A 20347-nucleotide genomic window follows, 5' to 3' on the forward strand; every position below is an offset into this window, starting at 1 on the left:
AATATTTATTGTGTGTAGGAGAAAGATATTTGTTTAATTGTATTTTCTCTTTATTTCTCTATTTCTCTTATCTCTCGTTTTCTCCTTTTCTCTTTCTTTATCACTCTATCCCCGTTTAATTTAAATTCTCTCTCTCTCTCTCTCTCTCTCTCTCTCTCTCTCTCTCTCTCTCTCTCTCTCTCTCTCTCTCTCTCTCTCTCTCTCTCTCTCTCTCCTTGTTTATATATGTTTGTAATTATTGTTCTCTCTCTCTCTCACAGCTTCAGGGTAATCTGGACACGGAGATCTCGCCCTGCCTAGACTTCTGGAGCTATTCTTGTGGGGGCTGGCTGGAGGACAACCCTATCCCCGTTACCAGGTCCAAGTGGTCCATCAAGGAGAAGCTCAGGCACCAAGGTCAGTGTCAGGAGGGGTCAGTGTCAGGAGGGGTCAGTGTCAGGAGGGTCCAGTGTCCAGGAGGTCCCAGTGTCAGGAGGGGTCAGTGTCAGGAGGGTCAGTGTCAGGAGGGGTCAGTGTCAGGAGGGGTCAGTGTCAGGAGGGTGTGTCAACTTGTCCTCCTCCTCATGTTTACGTGTGTCAAGTGTCGTTCTTTTGTCATTCGGCACGTGAGGGTGTCAAAAGGTTACTTGGTTACGTCTCGGGGTTGTATGATTGATTACTTCTGAAGGTCATTTGATTAATTTTGAAGAGGCTGCGGGATTAGAGGATGAAGAGATTGAGGGAGAGGATGAGGTTGAGGATGAAGAGATTGAGGAGAGGATGAGGAGAGGGGGTGAGGAGAGGATGAGGGGGTGAGGAGTGGGGGTGAGGAGAGGATGGTGAGGATGGGGTGGGGAGAGTGGGGTGGTGGGGGTGAGGGGAGTGTATGAGGTGAGGTGGGGGGTGATGAGGGTGAGGAAGTGGGGGTGTGGAGGATGGGGAGGGTCGTGGCCGTCTTAGAAAAGTTCGCTCGGCTAACTTCTTTTATGGCACTTTATTATTTCTTCTCAGTGACCCACCCAAAAATCTCTGCTGGTGGCTCTTGTTGGTGATCTGACAGCAGCTGTACTTATCACTTTCACTACTATCATCATCATCACTATCGTCACCATCATCATGCTACTATCTATCATCATCACTACTATCACATCATCACTATCATCATAGTAGTATCATCCTTCACTATCATCATCACTATCATCACCATCATCCACTATATCATCGCCATCTACCACCTTATCGCTACTATCATCATCGCCACTATTATCATCATCCTCATCTTATCGTCACCATCACTACCAAAATCAATGTACTACTATCCATCATCATCACTGCTATCAATACCATCCTGCCATATTCATCATCACTACTATCATCATCACTACTATCATCATCATCACTACTATCATCACCATCACTACCACCATCATCACTACTATCATCATCATCACTACTATCATCACCATCACTACCACCATCATCACTACTATCATCATCATCACTACTATCATCATCATCATCACCATCACTACCACCATCATCATCACTATCATCATCACTACTATCATCATCATCATCACTATCATCACCATCATCATTACTACTATCATCATCACTACTATCATCATCATCATCACTATCATCACCACCATCATCATCACTACTATCATCATCATCACTACTATCATCATCATCATCATCACTATCATCACCATCATCACTATCATCACCATCACTACCACGATCATCATCACTACTATCATCATCATCATCACTATCATCATCATCACTATCATTATCAAAATCATCTTCATTATCGTTATTAATATGCACTAGCACACAGCAGTAACAGCATTACCAACACAGCACCAGTACCAAGATAGCACCAGTACCAAGACAGCACCAGTACCAAGACAGCACCAGTAAGAGACGAACGTAATAGCCTTGGCCAAGTAATGGTGTGTGGTGGGTACCGTGGTTATCGTCATCTCTCTCGGCCATAAAATTAGCACTTCATCTCCTTATTATCACTTGGCAAAGCCGGACACACCCAGCAGGATCCCTTCCCCTAAGCCTGCCACACTCCGCCCGCCAACCAGCCGAGGCCACACACACAGCTCAGCCGACTACCGTATTTTTAACAGCTCGTCACACACAGACACACACATGGACTAAGAGGATCCTGCCTCAAGAATTCTCAAACCTCCCGTGTGATTTTTTTTTGTTCTTTATTTCGCTGTGGATAAGACTTAGGACTTAGCTACAGTAAAGCCTCTCTAGTGTATTTTTTGACGCCATTAGACCCACCATCTTTTATCCCATTGGTTAAGTGGGTCAGTTAGATGCATTCCTCTCGGTCTCGTATTTAATGTTAAGAGGGAAAATTGATCCGTTGGAATAATGGTTAGTCTGAAGGTTGAGCCCAGGAGGAGTGTTCTTCTTCCTCCTCCTCCTCCTCCTTCCTTCCTCTTTCCTCTTTCTCCTACTCTTCCCTCCTCTTCTTCCTCCCTTAGGTTAGGTTAGCGTGAGGTCAGACTATGTTCGCGTGTTTAATTATCAGGTTAATAAATAAGCTGGGGAGCCTAATCTTCAGGTGATCCTTCTCTTCAACCTCCTCAAAGCCTCATCATCCTGGAGTCTCACACACGAAAGACTCTCAAAGAACAGTCTCCAGTCTTTAAGTCCCTCACAGATAGTTTCCAGAAACTTACAAACTAGTCAAGTATTTCCTCAACAACAATCACGATGGTAAGAATTATGTCATGGAGGAGGAGAAGAAGAGGAGGAGGAAGAAAGAGAAGGAGGAGGAGGAGGAAGAATTAGAAGGAGGAGGAGGAGGAAGAAAGAGAAGAAGGGGGAGGAAGAAAGAGAAGAATAAGGAGGAGGAAGAAAGAAGGAGGAGGAAGAAAAAGAAGAAGGAGGAGGACGAGGAGGAAACAGAAGGAGGAGAAGGAAGGAAGGAATACGTAATGCAAAGTAAGGGCTTGAGCGTACAGCCCAGTAGGAATCTAAAGTGTGTGTGTTCAGGCCCTAAGCTCTCACAGGACAAGCCCTCTCTCTCTCTGGCGGGTCTCAAGGAACATGATTTAGTTGCTAGACGTGAAGACTAAACCCATACTCTTATACAGTGATACCTCTATTTAACGCACTAGTCCGTTATATCGAAGTCCGTTAGATGTGACGTCCCCATTTAACGGTTAGGTTAAGTTAGATTAGGTTAAGTGACCCGCTATAATGGCACTCGGTATAGATGACAACATACCGGTACACTAACAGCATCTTAAGGTTGTATTATTGACTGTCCTGTATCGTCTATATGTGATCAAAAGTGCCTCTTGTTGGTACACTGGTTACGGATTGGCACTTAGGCATTGGCACCCCCTTTAGGATAGATACTCACTCAGGGATCAGCATTCCCCCTACAGAATGGCACCCACGCATTGGCACTCACATTAGGATTGGTAGTTACAGATTGGCACACCCACTTAAGGCTCGGCACTCACATTACTTCCTTCGTGTTCATCATTTACTACAGGCTCTAGCAACTGCCGCCTCAGAGTAACAGTGTGTCAGAGTAGCTATTTTATGCCTGGGTAAATCATTTGGTGTAGAGTGTTATTGGTAGTTGATGGTGCTGGTGGGGTGTTGAACTGGTTGACTGGCTGAACATATGAATGATGAAGGAAATGAAGTAAGTAGGGTATTGGTGATATCAATATGAAAGAAGGCAAAGGAATGAAGCAAACAGAGTAAATATCAGTACATGGATCATTCACGCAGACTGAAAGCAGTAAGGGAAGGAGGAAGGCAAGCAAAAAAGGGGTACATAGACATGCAAGCACACGGGCAGGCAGGGTGGTATGACACGAAGTCAAACACAGCGACAGTGGGCAAGCACTGGGGCAGACAGGGCAGGGAGGGAGAGGGGCAAGCACACAGCTGCAGGCACACAACACAGGGAGAGTCATGCCTGCAAGCAACCCCAAACTTGTGTACACACACACACACACACGGACATTCCTCTGCGTGTACGTGACAGAGAGGCTCACCTACATCAGAAGACAATGCTCTCTCTCTCTCTCTCTCTCTCTCTCTCTCTCTCTCTCTCTCTCTCTCTCTCTCTATAAATATAATAAATAAAACTTATATTTCCTATCATATCAATCATACCTACTTTGATACACACACACACACTTAACGGCAGGTAAGGTTCAGGACATCTGTAATCACATTTACATGCCATGTGAAACCTTCGACCAGTCAACTCCGGGCAAACAACACTAAGGTTCACTGCTTCAGACTTTGGAGCAATTAAGATCGGTCTATTTCTGTCGACTCCGGAGCAATCAATCACCACAATCTACCACCATCATCCCACCTTGGACCAATCAATCACCACAATCTACCACCATCATCCTACCTTGGACCAGTCAACACCACAATCTACCACCATCATCGTACCTTGGACCAGTTAATCACCACAATCTACCACCATCATCCCATCTTGGACCAATCAATCACCACAATCCACCCCCCCCCCTGGGAGTAGTCAATCACCACAATCAACCACCACCATTCCACTAAAACCTAACCTAACCTCAGTAGTACCGTTCATTCAATATATTTTTGTTTAATCTTCCTTCACTCAATCTTTCTTTCTTTCATTCTTTCCTTCACTCAATCTTATCTTCATTCATTCAATCTCTTTACATCGAAACATTTTCCACAAGATTTTTTTTTTTTTCCCCAGACGAAAATCTCAAAACTCGAGGAATTTAGTGAAGGAAGGTCTTAGAGCTAGAGATTACCACTGATAATACTGGCAATCCCTTCCCCGAGCATCTTTCACACATTTCTCCCAATTTCTTAAGTTTGAATGGCACCACGAGCGACGACAACTCCGCTGGCACCTAGAACCTTGCCTTGGGGTATGCCTGCCTGCTTGCTTGCTTGCTTGCCTGCCTGCCTGCTTGCTTGCTTGCTTCCCTGCCTTCTTCACTGCGTCTCTGCCTCGCTGTCTCGCCTGCCTGCCTCCCTACCTGCCTTGCCTCTCTGTCGTTATCTCCCTGCTTCTCTGGGTACAGGGTGGGGAAGGATTTTTTTTTTAGGGGAATTAAATTATCATATGTTTGTTATTATTAGTCTTATTGTTGTTTTATTATTGATTTCGTTATTATTATTATTATTTACTTGATTATATTTATTTTAATTACAATTATCATCATCATTGGCATCATCTACCTGGGATGGTAAATAATAATAAATAATAAAGACGCATCCTGTAACTTCTCAAGATCAACATCGACATATTGATTCTTGTGAGGCACTGAGATGCGTTCACCACCACCCCCACACCCCACCGTGCACCCCCAACCCCCACTTACCCCGTTTTATACCAGGAAAAAAATCTACCTTACTATCTTTTTGAGAATCCGGACCCACAATTTCTGGTCTTAGGAGGTCGAGGGGAAAAATGTAAAGAAGATGATGATTTGGGGTGAGACCGTCACTCCCGGACGCCTCGGCAGTCAAGCAAACTTTCGCCTTAAAATATTGTGTAAAAGTCGTTTGAATGGCCCGCTCATTTTATCATGGCGGAGGGAGGACCTTGGTAAAAAGACCAGCTGGATGAAAAGCTGTGTTTTTGCTGTATGCCAAGGAGGGTCGTGAGGGAGAAAGACGGGGTAGGAGAGAGAGAAAGGGAGGGGGGTGAGAGATGCACAGTCTCTAAGTAATACAGTATATACTTTTGTCTCTCTCTCTCTCTCTCTCTCTCTCCCCAGAGTTTTTGCCTGTTTACACAACCTCACTTATTATGGCTTTCTTGTTCTCTTTATTTCTCTTGACTTTACTTAACCTTCTCGATGAGTTACCAGGTTGGAATCCCCCTCAGAGGGTCGTCCACTTCTCGGGCCGTAGACACTCTTAAAGGGACTTATGTTAGTCTAGCTTGGACATTAAAACTCCCGAGTTCACTTCTGGCGCTGAAATAACATCCATTTTTTTTTTTACTTCATAACCCACAGTTCAAACAAGCTCTCTCTGGTGGCTCACTGGGTGTGATAATTCGTCTCCTCATCCAAGTGTCGGAGGTTCGAGTTAAATGATTAGGTTGGGCGCCTTCAGTCGACCCATCTGGGAATGGGATCCTAACCTAACCTAAAGGTTGAGATGTGGAGTAAGGTTATGTATAAACGAGCCACCCAGCTGTTACAATAACTGAGAGAAACTATTACAATAACTGTTACAATAAGTGACAGCCAGCGGGCAACCAGCCAACTAATTCCACCGTAGAGCCTGGGTGACGTCACAAACTTCAATAAACGTCAATATTGAAGTCTGTCGTTTGGCTGGACAACACCCATTGTGTATATCGGGCGTCTTGATCCTTATTTGGCCTCGATTACAAGTGTCTGGCTACTGTTGGGGAGGGAAGTAGGGGGAGGTGGGGAGTTGAGGAGGAGGTGTTAGGTAGGGAGAGGTTAGGGAGGGGAGGGGAGGTGTTCGGTCGGGAGCGGAGGGGAGGTGTTCAAATAGCCTTACACACTCTGAAACACACACTCTGAAACTCAGACTCAAGTAGAGTACAATTATACAAGACTATCAATCCAAATTTTGATGTTCATGTAATCTATAATACAAAGATAAAGGTGAATGAGCTAGAACGAGTATCGCGGACACGAATGAGAGTGAGTGGCCATTCCCTCGCTGTAGAGGAGGGGCGCTGGAACAGACGAGGCAGGGGCCCATTGAAGAGAGATCGTGTTCATGTGGTGTTATTCAGTCTGAATGGCATGTTGTTGAAGAGTGCCCCGAACAATAGGTATACGCCATCAATATAGTATTTCAACTTTTGTAAATTTGCTTTATGAAAGAACGGATTATGAAACTGTTTGTCGTGCAGGTCATCGAATACTTCATGTACAGTATATAGTTACACGTCACAGGGACACACCATTACCCACAACTATTTTATATGTTGTAGTTTATTTTACTTGTAGTTATTTTTTTTACTTTATTTACTTGTGGTTTCCCTCTGGGTTTTTTTGTGTTACTGGATGAATCCGTGAACTTTTATGAATGTTTGGTGTTTTAAGGCATTTGCATTTGGATCATTTTATGTGAAATTTTAGTGTAAACTGTATTCATAATTTGTGGTCAATAAAATATCTATCTATCTATCTAGGGAGAGGTCGGGAGGGGGAGGTGTTAGGTAGGGAGAGGCCGGAAGGGGGAGGTGCTTGGTATAAAATGACTTCGATATACTGTAACACAACCTCGATATACTGTAACACGACCTCGATATACTGTAACACGACCTCGATATACTGTAACACGGCCTCGATAAAACACATGTCAAGAGAACGTTCTTACCAAACACTAAGAGATTGCTTGAAGTGGGTGAGAAAGTTTTTAAGTGTGAACGTTTGACACCAACAAACACTCAGTATGGAGTTGAGGTGTGTGTGTGTGTGTGTGTGTGTGTGTGTGTGTGTGTGTGTGTGTGTGTAAAACATCCTGGCCACCCACCTGCATTGTTGTTTTAAGTGTATAATGATATCTCTCTCTCTCTCTCTCTCTCTCTCTCTCTCTCTCTCCAGATGTCGATATGTGCGAGAGGTGGTAAAAAGTGTTGGTAGTGTCTCCATTGATGACCGTGTTGTGTCCGCCACTACATGTCCTCTCTCTCCCCCTTTACCCTCACCGCCGTATCTTGGCTAACATATTGACCACTCGTGTCTGGCGCCTCACCAGGTCACGCTCTCCTAACCCCCGATCCTAAAAGATCCTTACGTAAATTTTAATCCTCTTGACTTTAGGTTTTAAGAGAACGGATCCAGTTACGGGATGAGTCTTAGTTGACTTTTGACGCCATTTTGGTTCCTGTCTTGGTCATAGATGGAATAAACATGTTTTTTTCGTGTGTTTTTTTTTCGTGTTTAAAGTCTTACACCAACAGAATCTGGGGACTGGATATCGATTTAATCAAGGTAGAGCATCATTGCACTTTTGACGTTACTTTTTGGGGGCCTCTCTCGGTGTCTCGGTAGAGGAGAAGCATTCAGGAGTGTTCGTGTTTTTAGTTCAGGTGATGTAGGAACCTTTTGAGAAGTGTGTGTGTGTGTGTGTGTGTGTGTGTGTGTGTGTGTGTGTGTGTGTGTGTGTGTGTGTGTGTGTGTGTGTGTGTGTGTGTGTGTGTGTGTGTGTGTGTGTGTGTGTGTGTGTGAGATTGATGATGATGACTTTAACCAGTCACTGTAACTGCCACCATCATAATCATACTAAAGAGGCAATCTTGATTGACCACTGACAACAGTCATCATCACCACCATTACTATTACACACTACTATCATTACTACTACTACTACCACAACAAATAACAAATAACATCAATAACAATAATGTTAAATCACTACTACTACTATCACTACACACATTTCACATTCACTACATATACTCACCACTACACATTTCACTACTGGTTACTACAATTACCATTCACACTACTACTACATTCACATCACTCACACATTATCACTAGCAATAACACTATTACACCACCACTATCATTCACCACTACACACACATTTCACTACCACACACACCACACTACTCACACTACTACCACACTACTACCACACCACAATTATTACTACCACCACAACCAACAGAACAAACTGGACACAAAACTTACACCATCTTTCACCTGTTCTTGGACCAAACGTTCATTGATCCATCCTCGCTGTTGACTTTTTCCTCTCTCAAGATGATGGTGGTATACGTCCTTAGTGAGGTGCTCTGAGGGTCATGTTTGTGGTGTTTGTGGCACTGTTTGTGGTGGTGTTTGTGGTACTGTTTGTGGTGTTTGTGGTACTGTTTGTGGTGTTTGTGGTACTGTTTGTGGTGTTGTGGTACTGTTTGTGGTGTTTGTGGTACTGTTTGTGGTGTTGTGGTACTGTTTGTGGTGTTTGTGGTACTGTTTGTGGTGTGGCACTGTTTGTACTGTCTGTACTGTTTGTGGTGTTGTATTGTTTGTGGTACTGTTTGTGGTGTTTGTGGTGCTGTTTCTGTGGTGTTGTGGCACTGTTTAGGTAATTGTTTGTGGTGTTGTATTGTTTGTGGTGGTGTTTCTTGTGGTACTGTTTGTGGTGTTGTGGCACTGTTTGTGGTGTTGTATTGTTTGTGGTGTGTTGCTGGACTGTTTGTGGTGGGTGTTTTGTGGTGTTGTTGTACTGTTTGTGGTGTTGTTGACTGCTTCAGGTGGTGTGGTCATGTTTGTGGTGTTGTGGTACTGTTTGTGGTGTTGTGGTACTGTTTGTGGTGTTGTGGCACTGTTGGACTGTTTGTGGTGGTGTAATAAGTGTTTCAGGTGTTGTGGCACTGTTTGTGGTGTTGTACTGTTTCAGGTGTTGTGGTACTGTTTGTGGTGTTGTATTGTTTGTGGTGTTGTTGGACTGCCTAGGTGGTGTTTGTGGTGTTGTTACTCGTTTGTGGTGTTGTTGGACTGTTTATCAAGTGTTTGTGGTGTTGTGGTACTGTTTGCAGTGTTGTGGTACTGTTTGTGGTGTTGTGGTACTGTTTTGTGGTGGTGTGGTCATGTTTGTGTGTTGTGGTACTGTTTCTTGTGGTGTTGTGGGTACTGCTTTGTGTTGTTGGACTGTTTGTGGTGTGGTACTGTTTGTGGTGTTGTGGTACTGTTTGTGGTGTTGTGGTACTGTTTGTGGTGTTGTGGTACTGTTTGTGGTGGTGTTTGTGGTAATAATTGTGGCGTTGTTTGTGGTACTATGTAATACAGGAAGTTACCTCTGTCGTTTTCAAGATTTGTATCACAACTTAAGACTTAGTGGAATGGTAAAGGGGAGGGAAGGGGTGTAGGGGAGGGGGAAGGGAGGGGGAGGGAAGGAAAAAGAATGAAGGGGTGACGAAGGGGGAGGAAAGGGAAAAGAATGAAGGGGTGACGAGGGGGGGGGGAGAAAAACAACCTTGTTCTTAGGTTCTCAATGATCTATCCTTCATTTCCTCCCCACTAGCATCTGTCCTCCTCCCCTCTGTCACCTTCTCATAATATTAACTCCACTCTCCCCTTTTCCATCCCTATCCATTCCTTCTCCCCATTTCCCCTTCCCTGTTCCCCTCTCCTCCATTTCCCTACCATCTCCCTCCTCCCTTCCTCTCCCTTCTTTTCCTCCTCCCTTCCTTCTTTCATTTCCCCCTGCTCCCTGACTCAAGAGCCACTAGATATGAGTTGTCATATGTGGCGTCTTGGGGTGGGTAGGGGGGGATGGGGAGCTAAGGGTGAATGGGAGAAAATGGGGTGCTGGAGGGGGGTGAGTGGGGAAAGGTTATCGAGCTGTTGATAATCCATAAACAATTTGGTGATTGCTGGGCGCCTGACACAGTCGTTAGGCCGGAAGAACCTGAGGAGCCAACCAGTGCCCCATTTTCTGTGGACTTGTTGTTTTCTTCACTGGCATGGTGTGATGGGTCGTTTTCTTTTAACTAGTGTGGGAGTCGTTTTCTTTAAATCATGTGGGGGGGGGGCCATTTTCTTTTGGGTGGGATCCCATTTTCTTTAATGGTGTGGCTCCATTTTCTTTTATTGTAGCCGCCAGCATTTTAAGGACACACTCAGTTATTTTGAATGAATTATTTAGCTATGTTATTTTTCTTACACTAGTTATTATTAATCTCTTAACAGACAGATAGAGATAAATAAGCAGACTCATATTTAGATATACCTAACACACACACACACACACACACACACACACACACGGGCCACAAAACAAGAAGAAATATCATGATTATGTAAAGTGGAGTTTTGAGACAGAGGCTGATGTAGGAATAACAACGGTGCCATTAGGGATAACTGGTGTGGTCCTGGGGAGGGGGGAAGAAAGGGAGGAGGAAGAAAGGGAAGAGGAAGGTGAAGATTGAGGGAGAGGAGGAGAAGGGATGATGAAAACGAAGAGGAGAAGGCAGAAGACGGGGGAGGAGGAAGAGGACAGAGAAAGGAGGAGAGCTGGAGGAAGAAGAATGGGAGGAGGAGGAAGAATGGAAGCGGGAGGTGGGGGGAGGGTGAGGGAGGGAGAAGAGGAGTGTCAAATTTATATCATGGTGGTGGTGGAGATTAACGGGTGTGTTGGTGCTAGTGGTGGAGATTATCTGGTGTGGTGTTGGTGGAGATTAACGGGTGTGTTGGTGCTAGTGATGGAGATTAACGGGTGTGTTGGTGCTGGTGGAGGTGATGGTGTGTGGTGGAGATGGAGGTGAGGGTGTGTGGTGGAGGTACAGGTAATGGTGGAGATGCTGTTGATGGAGGTGGTGGAGATGGTACATAAGAAGAATTAATGTGAATAACAGTAATAATGAGAGAGAGAGAGAGAGAGAGAGGAAAATAAATGTAGACAGAAAGAATAAAGATCATAAAGCTAGAAGATTAAATAGAAAAAAATAACAAGAAAATAAGAGACGTAGATACAGAGAAGAAAAGAAAAAAGTAAATTGAAAGAAAAAATTAGAAAGGTGGATATAAAGAAGAAAAAAACATAATAGTGAATTGAAAGAAAGAAGAGATGAAGGAAGGTGGACACAAAGAAGAAGACTGAGAGAGAGGCAGAAACATAGGATATATAAAGTAAAAGTGGAAGAAGGAGAAGAAAAAGTAGTGGATATTACGGTGTAAACTTTTGGGGATTTGATAAAAGTTTACCTTAAAAACGATGAAAACGAGCAGGAATTAATCACCAGGCGTGTTGGAGGGGGTCTTGGTGGGGGTGGAGGGGTTGGTGGTGGTGTGGGGGCTGGGTGGGGGATGTGGGGGGCTTGGTGGGGTGTGGAGGGGGTTGGTGGGGGGTGTGGGCTTGGTAGGGGGGGTGTGGAGGCTTGGTGCGGAGTGTGGAGGGCTGGTGGGGGGTGTGGGGGGCTTAATGGGGGGTGTGGAGGGGTTGGTGGAAGCTTGGTGGAGTTAGGACTTTTTATCATCATAGGACACACACGTGACAGCAGGAGGTTACGGTTTTGTGTTGACGATCTGCTTACCCCCCCTTAGCACGTCCCGTCCGTCCTTGCCCGTACACGCCCAACCCGTCCCAGCCCAGCTCGTCCCCGCCTCGCCCTTTCCCCACCCTTCGCCCCGCCTCGCCCCGTTCCCCACCCTTCGCCCCGCCTCGCCCCGTTCCCGCCAACGACTAAGAACTCGTGGGTGGTAATTTACTTTTTTTGGGCCAACTGTGACAACGCTAAACTTTCAGAAGGAAGTCGGGGGTTAAAAAAGTGAAGCTGGTTAAGGTTGGTACACAGGACACGGCCCATGGAGCTGTCACCTCCCACCTACACCCTCACATGTGACGTCTCCTCCACCATTTCTCTCTCCTCTTATTTTCCTTTATTAATTCATACGTAACTCCTAACACCAGAGGCAAGTGTATTGAAATATAAGATCATCGTCTTGAATTGCTAATGACAGTCGTTTATTTACTAAAGGTCGTTAAACAGCGATAGACGAGCAGCTGATATTCACCACTAACGCCATCTAGTGACTAGGGGGCAATGTGAGGCGTCCTGTGTGTGTGACGTTATGTAGAAATACACCCCAAGTTTTGTCTCTTAGTTTTGTTGACGTTCAGTACAGCGCTGCCCCGAGCCCTCACACATCTGACTCAGTTTTATCTTGTCATCGTCACACCTCCACACCACAGCCATGTCCTGGGTGGTGTAGCGGCCGCTGAGGTTGTCTTGGCTGTAAGAATACTGCCATGCATCTCTGTTTTTCTCCAGGTGAGTTGTTCATCATCACAGGTGGAGGCTGTGTTGAAGTGTCCCGGGTGGAAAACTAAAGCCTTCACCGCGTCCCTCACCGACCAACACTTTTATCCTGGACAATTAAATGCAAGATTCTTCTCCCGTTGTGTTGTGTTGTGTTGAATTATTGTGTTTGGGAGGAATAATATAATGGTTAACCGCTTGTATGTGATGGGGGAGGGAGGAGGAAGAGGAGCAGGAGGAGAGGGAGGTATAAGAAGGAGGAAGGAAGGGGGGGGGAGGTGTGAGGGGACCCCTTCTGTCGTCTCTCACACAATTTAAAGTTTCTTGGATTGAAATCTGGTCGCCGTATTGGTCATGGAAGTAGCGAACATGATGGACACTTACTGACCCGGATAGGGATTATACCGTCAAGGGATAAATTCAACCAGATATATAAACCAAACCATCCCAATTTAACATTAATTACTCGTGCCCAATAAACCATCCCAATTTAACATTAATTACTCGTGCCCAATAAACCATCCCAATTTCTCATTAATGACTCGTGCCCAATAAACCATCCCAATTTAACATTAATTACTCGTGCCCAATAAACCATCCCAATTTCTCATTAATGACTCGTGCCCAATAAACCATCCCAATTTAACATTCATGACTCGTGGCCAAAATATATAAGAACTAACAAACGGACATATATATGCATCCAGCGCCTTAAATTACCCTCAGTGCTCTCCGCCACAAGCCAGGGGAAGGACGCAGGCAATCTCACGCTCTTGGGCAACATTATTACTACATTATTGTAGACGTGAAACTCCTATAGCTAAAAAAAAATTCCTCAAACTCACGTCGACTGCCACACCAGGATGATGATAGAGGATTCATATAGGGAGACAAAATGAATATGTTAAGGAAATGAAATAAACTGAGAAATAATCAACGAAGGATGAGAAATAAACTGAGAAATATATAATCAACGAAGGAAGGGAAATAAATTGAGAAATATTCCAAGTGGGAAATGACAAACAATATAAAAAAAAGTAATTTTGTGAGTTTTGGTTCATTTACATATCAATAGAGAATATAGCTAGAGTGTAGTAGGCAGTGTTGCAGGGAAGCCGAGGCCAGATGACGTGTATTGTGGAGTCCGGGTTACGTATTTTGTTTGGCAACACTGTTCAGAGAGTTGCTGGCGAACGGACGGATGATGGTGTCAGTTTGCCAGCCACTGTTTGGTTGTGTTGTTTAAAGTGCATGGTGGATACAAGGATCACGTGGGGATTAACCTGGCCCACTCCATCTTATTTTATTTCAAGATTAAACAACCTAACCTAACCTAACCTAGCCTTACCTAACCTAGCCTAGCCTAACCTGACCTACTTGGTGTGGGTGACCTGTGACCTGACCTACTTGGTGTGTGTGACCTGTGACCTGACCTACTTGATGTGGGTGACCTCTGTGACCTGACTTACTTGGTGTGGGTGACCTGTGACCTGACCTACTTGATGTAGGTGACCTGTGACCTGACCTACTTGGTGTGGGTGACCTAAGTGACCTGACCTACTTGATGTGGGTGACCTCTGTGACCTGACTTACTTGGTGTGGGTGACCTGTGACCTGACCTACTTGATGTAGGTGACCTGTGACCTGACCTACTTGGTGTGGGTAACCTAAGTGACCTGACCTACTTGGTGTGGGTGACAACGCCAGTCGAAGTGAGGCAGAGTTATAAATGGTGCTGATACGTGTGTGTGTGTGTGTGTGTGTGTGTGTGTCGAGGTTATCCATACGACCTATACACTATACATATACAGTTTATACAATATACATATATTCCTCCCCAAAAAAAAAGTATAAAAAAAATACTAAGTCGAGAAAACAAGAAAGACGGAGAGAAAATGGCTTTGTTTTTCATCGATTCTTTCCACACCCTCCCGTACCCTCCTACCCCTTCCCCCTACCTCCCCTACCCATCACCCCCTCCCTCCCCCAACACAAACCAGAAAAAGATATACCATTAATCTGGAACATGAATGGAGGAGAGGCCGTATAATTCGTGCCAGATATTCCTAGACATATTGTCCTCCGCCACCATTTGCATAAATCACTCCTGAAGGCGAGGACACTTCGTCAAAAGACTATTCAGAAGCGACGCCACACCAAACTGTTTTCTCAATCACAACGGCGGCTCCTGTACCCTACACTGGTGGGCATGAGACCAACAGTGGGGAGAGTGGAATGGGGGAATTTGGGGGAGGGGAATATGGTGAGGATGGACAGAAGGAGGAGGAATAAGGAAGGGGTGGGGGGGAGAGATCGACAGTAAGACAAATAAACAGGGAGAAGAGAGAGGGGGGGTTATACAGGTAGGGAGAGTGATAGAGATCAAGGGAGAGAGGAGTGGGGTGAGGGGGGGGGGAAGCAAACGAGAGTGGGAGGGATAATGAGAGTGAGTGAGAGGAGTGTGAACAAGACTGTGTGTGTGTGTGTGTGTGTGTGTGTCGTCTCCTATATGACTGACCGTGTCTTTGGTGTCTACATCAGGGCCGGATTCAGGATTGGGCAAAGAGGGCAGCTGCCCAGGGGCCTCCACATATTACAATATTTTATTTATTTGTTTATTCATTTGGATTATTGTTATTTTCAGAACCATTATTTGAGTAGAGGTTTATCTGATTAATAATGCAAAGAATCATCTCTCTGTAATAACTAATAATATATTCTTTTCTGTGAAGTCTCTTGAAAATTTTTGACATGTGCGGTAGTAGCTATATCAGGACTGGTCGACTTGAAACCACATGAATAACTCCAGTCATGTCTCACTTTTGTGTGTGTGTTGGGAATTTGTACACTATCAATAAATATACAGTTAATTAAAAATTTCTCAATGTTCTAATTCCTCAATATAACTGCACATGGCTTCAAAATTCTCCAAAGAAGTGTTCAAATTTCAAAATTTTCCCGGGGAGGGCTTACAGCGCCCCCCGGAACTCCCAGATGTTTAGGCTCGCTTCACTCGCCACCCCACCCTCTTGGGTAATTATAATGAGGGGGGCCTCCACAAAGAGGCTGCCCATGGGCCTCCACAGGTCTAAATCCGGCACTTTCTACATTAGGTGACCCTGGAAGTGGTGAGGGTGGGGGGGTGAAGGAAGATGAGCGATGAGGTGAGGGTGTAGAACTGTAGGTCGATATTAGGGTGAGAGGATTAGGGGTGAGGGAGGATTAGGGGTAAGGGAGGATCAGGGGTGAGGGAGGATCAGGGGTGAGGGAGAGTGTAAGGGTGATCAGCTCAGCACACCAAGGTAAGAGGTGTTATGTATACACCTCCTTCAGAACCTGCTGGGTTCCTAATTATTATTATTTCCATACCGGACCTAACCTAACCTCACTTAACCTTAACCTTATCTAACTTACACGACCTAATTAACCTATCTTAATTTAGTCTCCGTTCGAGGTTCCTCTCTTCAACATCTTCCCCTCTCCTCTTCCCCTTCTTCCCTCCCCTCTCTTCTACATCCATCCTCTCCCCCCTCGCTTATCTTTTCCTCTTTCCCTCCCCCTCACGGCACCTAGAGTTAAAGAGACAGGTTTTTATCGTGGAGAGAGAGAGAGAGAGAGAGAGAGAGAGAGAGAGAGAGAGAGAGAGAGAGTTTAAAGAACACGCACACACACACACAGTTTATACTCTGGTCTAAACATAATTCTAGTTTTATCCCAGGATTATCGAATTCACATTTTCCCCTTCGTGTAACTTAGTCGCCCGGGAGAAAAAAAAATATTTACGCTCCAACGAAATCTTGTGTATGAGCTCGAGGCGTGATGGAGCTCTTTAGAGACAGACTTTTAGAGCTCTCGAGGCGTGATGAAACTCTTTGAGACAAACTTTTAGAGCTCTCGAGGCGTGATGAAACTCTTTGAGACAAACTTTTAGAGCTCTCGAGGCGTGATGAAGCTCTTTAAGAGACAAACTTTTAGAGCTCTCGAGGCGTGATGGAGCTCTTTAGAAACAAACTATGAAACTCTTTATAAATAAGCTTAGAGTTTATATATTGACAAGCTGAATTTCTGTATAAGCTGATAGTTCCTTTATAAATAAGCTTAGTTTATAAATAAGCTTAGCGTTCCTGTATGAATAAGCTTGGAAAGTCTTCATTAATACGGTGGAAGAGGTGACGTACAGTATATATAGTACAGTCCACAACAGGTGTGTGTGTCTGTCGTTATGTCTTCCACAGGTGTTGACCAATTAATTAACCAGCACTTACCTGGCCACATCCAAGCTAAAGTTAACTGGTCTTATAGTTAACATATCTTGTAATTAACTCATATAGTTAATTCCTCACATTATAGTTAACTCATTATCTTATAGTTAACTCATCGTACTCACCTGTAATGCATTAACTTTTTCCTGTGACTTAAAACCAGACCAGAATGTACACTCGCCTACACTTATACCTGGTACAGTGGCTGGTGCATTTTGTGAGATGTGGCAGTGCTGTGGAATTCTTATCTAGCATCCTTACTCTGGCTACTATTGCGAGGTTCCTTAGGGCCAATGAGGTAGTTTTAATAATATATAAACAAACCCAGCGTTGCCACATTGCACAATACACATCAGTCACTGCACCAGGTGTAAGTGTTGGCGACTGTACATCATCTGTTTGAAGATTTGTATAAGGATTTTTTTTATGGGGGGGAGGGGGGTTGTGACAGGACTTTCCGGAATGATTCTTGTTATCTCATATAATTGACCTTTTGTGGTACTTGTGGAAATGTGTTCGTATGCTCCCTGTGGTAAACTGTCTCTCCAAACGGCAACGTCGCAGATGTAGTATCACTAATTATGAATTAATGGGTGTTGGTGTGACGACGGACGTGATTGGTGGGTAGCTTTATTATACTGTAGGACTAGGTCATATAGGTTTGGAGACAAGGGTCACCACATGGGGTGTAGGAACACATTTACACAACTGTACCATTCTTTCTTATTCTACTTAAATCAGGTACTTTACTCCCCTTACGTTACTTATAATAATTTTTGTACTACAGTTCTTACTTTTCGTACTTAAAAATCAGCTACCTTACTTCACTTGCTTCACTGATGTAACTTTTGAAGCTAATGTTGTTGTTTGACTCACTTCTATAAGCTGCCTTACATACATTACCCTGTTTACTTTTATAGAGGCAACTTATTCTACTTACACCAGAAAGTCTGTCCCTCCCTCCCTCCCTCCTCTGGCCCTTTACTTGACTCTAAGACAACTCTCTTCTCCTCGCCTGGCCTCACCTCGCTTCTCCTATCCTCGCCTCGCTTCTCCTCGCTTTTCCTCGCCTCGTTTCTCCTCGCCTCGCTTCTCTCGCCTCCATCTTCTCCTTCCACTTTCTTTTAATGATTAACTCAACTTTCTCCGGTTTTCCTCAATGGTCTTCCGTCCCCCGAGGCCACAGCGACCCGGTTCAGTGTGTTAGTGGCCTTGAGGCGCTCAGCTGGGGCCCTGGAAAGTGCTGGTGTGGGGAACTCAGCTGTGGCCCTGGAAAGTGTGTCTAGTCAGAGGCACTCAGCTGGGCCAGGGGCAGCAGTGATGGTCAGGAGGCCTCAGCTGGGCCAGGGAGCAGCTTGGTGATGGTCAGGGAGCTCCAGCTGGGCCCAGGGGGCAACAGTGATGATGGTCAGGGAGGAGCACTCCAGCTGGGCCAGGGTCAGCTTGGTGATGGTCAGGAGGCACTCAGCTGGGCCAGGGTCAGCTTGGTGATGGTCAGGGAGGCACTCAGCTGGGCCAGGGGCAGCTTGGTGATGGTCAGAGCGCCAGCTGGGCCAGGAGCAGCAGTGATGGTCAGGGAGGCACTCAGCTGGGCCAGGTCAGCTCGGTGATGGTCAAGGGAAGCACTCCAGCTGGGCCAGGGGCAGCTCCAGTGGTCAGGAGGCACTCCAGCTGGGCAGGGTCAGCTCGGTGATGGTCAGGGAGGCACTCAGCTGGGCCAGGGTCAGCTTGGTGATGGTCAGGGAGCCTCAGCTGGGCCAGAGCAGCTTGGTGATGGTCAGGGAGGCACTCAGCTGGGCGGGGCGGCTTGGTGATGGTCAGGGAGCTCAGCTGGGCCAGGGGCAACAGTGATGGTCAGGGAGGCACTCAGCTGGGCCAGGGTCAGCAGTGATGGTCAGGGAGGCACTCCAGCTGGGCCAGGGTCAGCTGATGGTCAGAGGCACTCAGCTGGGCCAGGAGTCAGCTGGTGATGGTCAGGGAGGCACTCCCAGCTGGGCCAGGAGTCAGCTTGGTGATGGCTGGTCTTCTACCCTCGGGGCTCGTGATTCAATGACCACACACATGGGAAGGGTCAGTCATGCCTGAAACACTGAAGAGGAGAATGTGGATATGGTCGGAGAGAGCGGTGTGCTGGGTGTGGTTGTATACTTCAAAGGGTGTGGTGTAGAAGATGATGTGGTTGTGCCGAAGACTGTAGTGTGTGGTAGAAGGTGTGGTTATACAACTCGAGGAGGAGTAGTGTGATGACCCATGACTTGACTCGACAGGCAGGATGGATCTCCTATAATATGCTTGTACTATATTATATAACTAGTATGGCTGTCCTCTCTCTCTCTCTCTCTCTCTCTCTCTCTCTCTCTCTCTCTCTCATTAGTTGAAATAATAACGTAAAAATTGCTCATCTCAAATAGATTAAAATTGGAGCTTTTGGAGTGCAGTTACATAGTTCTATTTTTTTTTTGGTGTGCGTATTATTATTGTGTGTGTGTGTGTGTGTGTGTGTGTGTGTGTGTGTGTGTGTGTGTGTGTGTGTGTGTGGCTGTGTGTGTGTGTGTGTGTGTGTGTGTGTGTGTGTGTGTGTGTGTGTGTTTCTTATCGTTTCTATCATTCAGTCATCTCCTCCTCCCCCCTTTTTGCGTTTGTCTCCTATTCCTCCCTTCCGACCGGTGTTTTCCTTTCATAGCCTCATGCCATCCAATCTTCCTCCTCTTCTCCTCTGTCCTCCTGTTGCTTACCATTCATTCTCCTCACTTCTTCCTTTTTCCTTTTCCCTCTTTTTCCTTCCTCCACTTCTTCCTTTTTCTCCTCTCTTCTTCCTCTCCTCCTCTCTTGCTCTTCCTTCTCCTCTTCCCTAATCTATCCATACTTCACCTCCTCTTCTTCATCTTTCCCTCCTCTTCCCTCTCCCATCCAATATTCTCCTCCTCCTCTCCTCTCCCCTCCTCTTCCTCTTCCTCTCCTCTCCCTCTCCCTCTCCCCTCTTCCTCCCCTCTCCTCTCCTCTCCTCCCTCTCCTCTCCTCTCTCCCACTCTCCTCTCCTCTCCCTCTCCTCTCCTGCCCACCTTCCCGGTCCTCTCCTGCCTGATTCTTTGCTCTCACTTTATCCCGAGACTAAGCAATTACAAAAACCCAGTAGCTTTGGAAATCCAGCAGAGCCGAAAGGATTTTTGCTTTTCCTCAACAATCGTGTGTCGTCTCTCTCCCACCTCTCCCAATCTCCACCTCTTTCATCTACCCAATCTTCCTTTCCTCTTCCATCTACCTCCCATTTCTCATCTCTCCCATCCCCCTACCATCCTATCTCCCACCTCTCCCATCCCCCCCTCTCCCATTCCCC

General features: G+C 45.6%; 1 protein-coding gene across 1 annotated transcript in view; it reads left to right on the plus strand.

The window, feature by feature from the left end:
* Nucleotides 1-263: 263 nt before the first annotated feature.
* Nucleotides 264-20347, plus strand: part of LOC121880061 (endothelin-converting enzyme 2-like) — a 113959-nt gene continuing 93875 nt past the window's right edge. The window contains exon 1 of the mRNA XM_042387068.1: nucleotides 264-396. The gene's annotated coding sequence lies outside the window, so the exon portion shown is untranslated. The remainder of the gene's footprint in view (nucleotides 397-20347) is intronic.

This window comes from Homarus americanus, unplaced genomic scaffold, assembly GCF_018991925.1.
Source record: "Homarus americanus isolate GMGI-L3 unplaced genomic scaffold, GMGI_Hamer_2.0 scaffold30108, whole genome shotgun sequence".
Lineage (NCBI taxonomy): Eukaryota > Metazoa > Arthropoda > Malacostraca > Decapoda > Nephropidae > Homarus > Homarus americanus.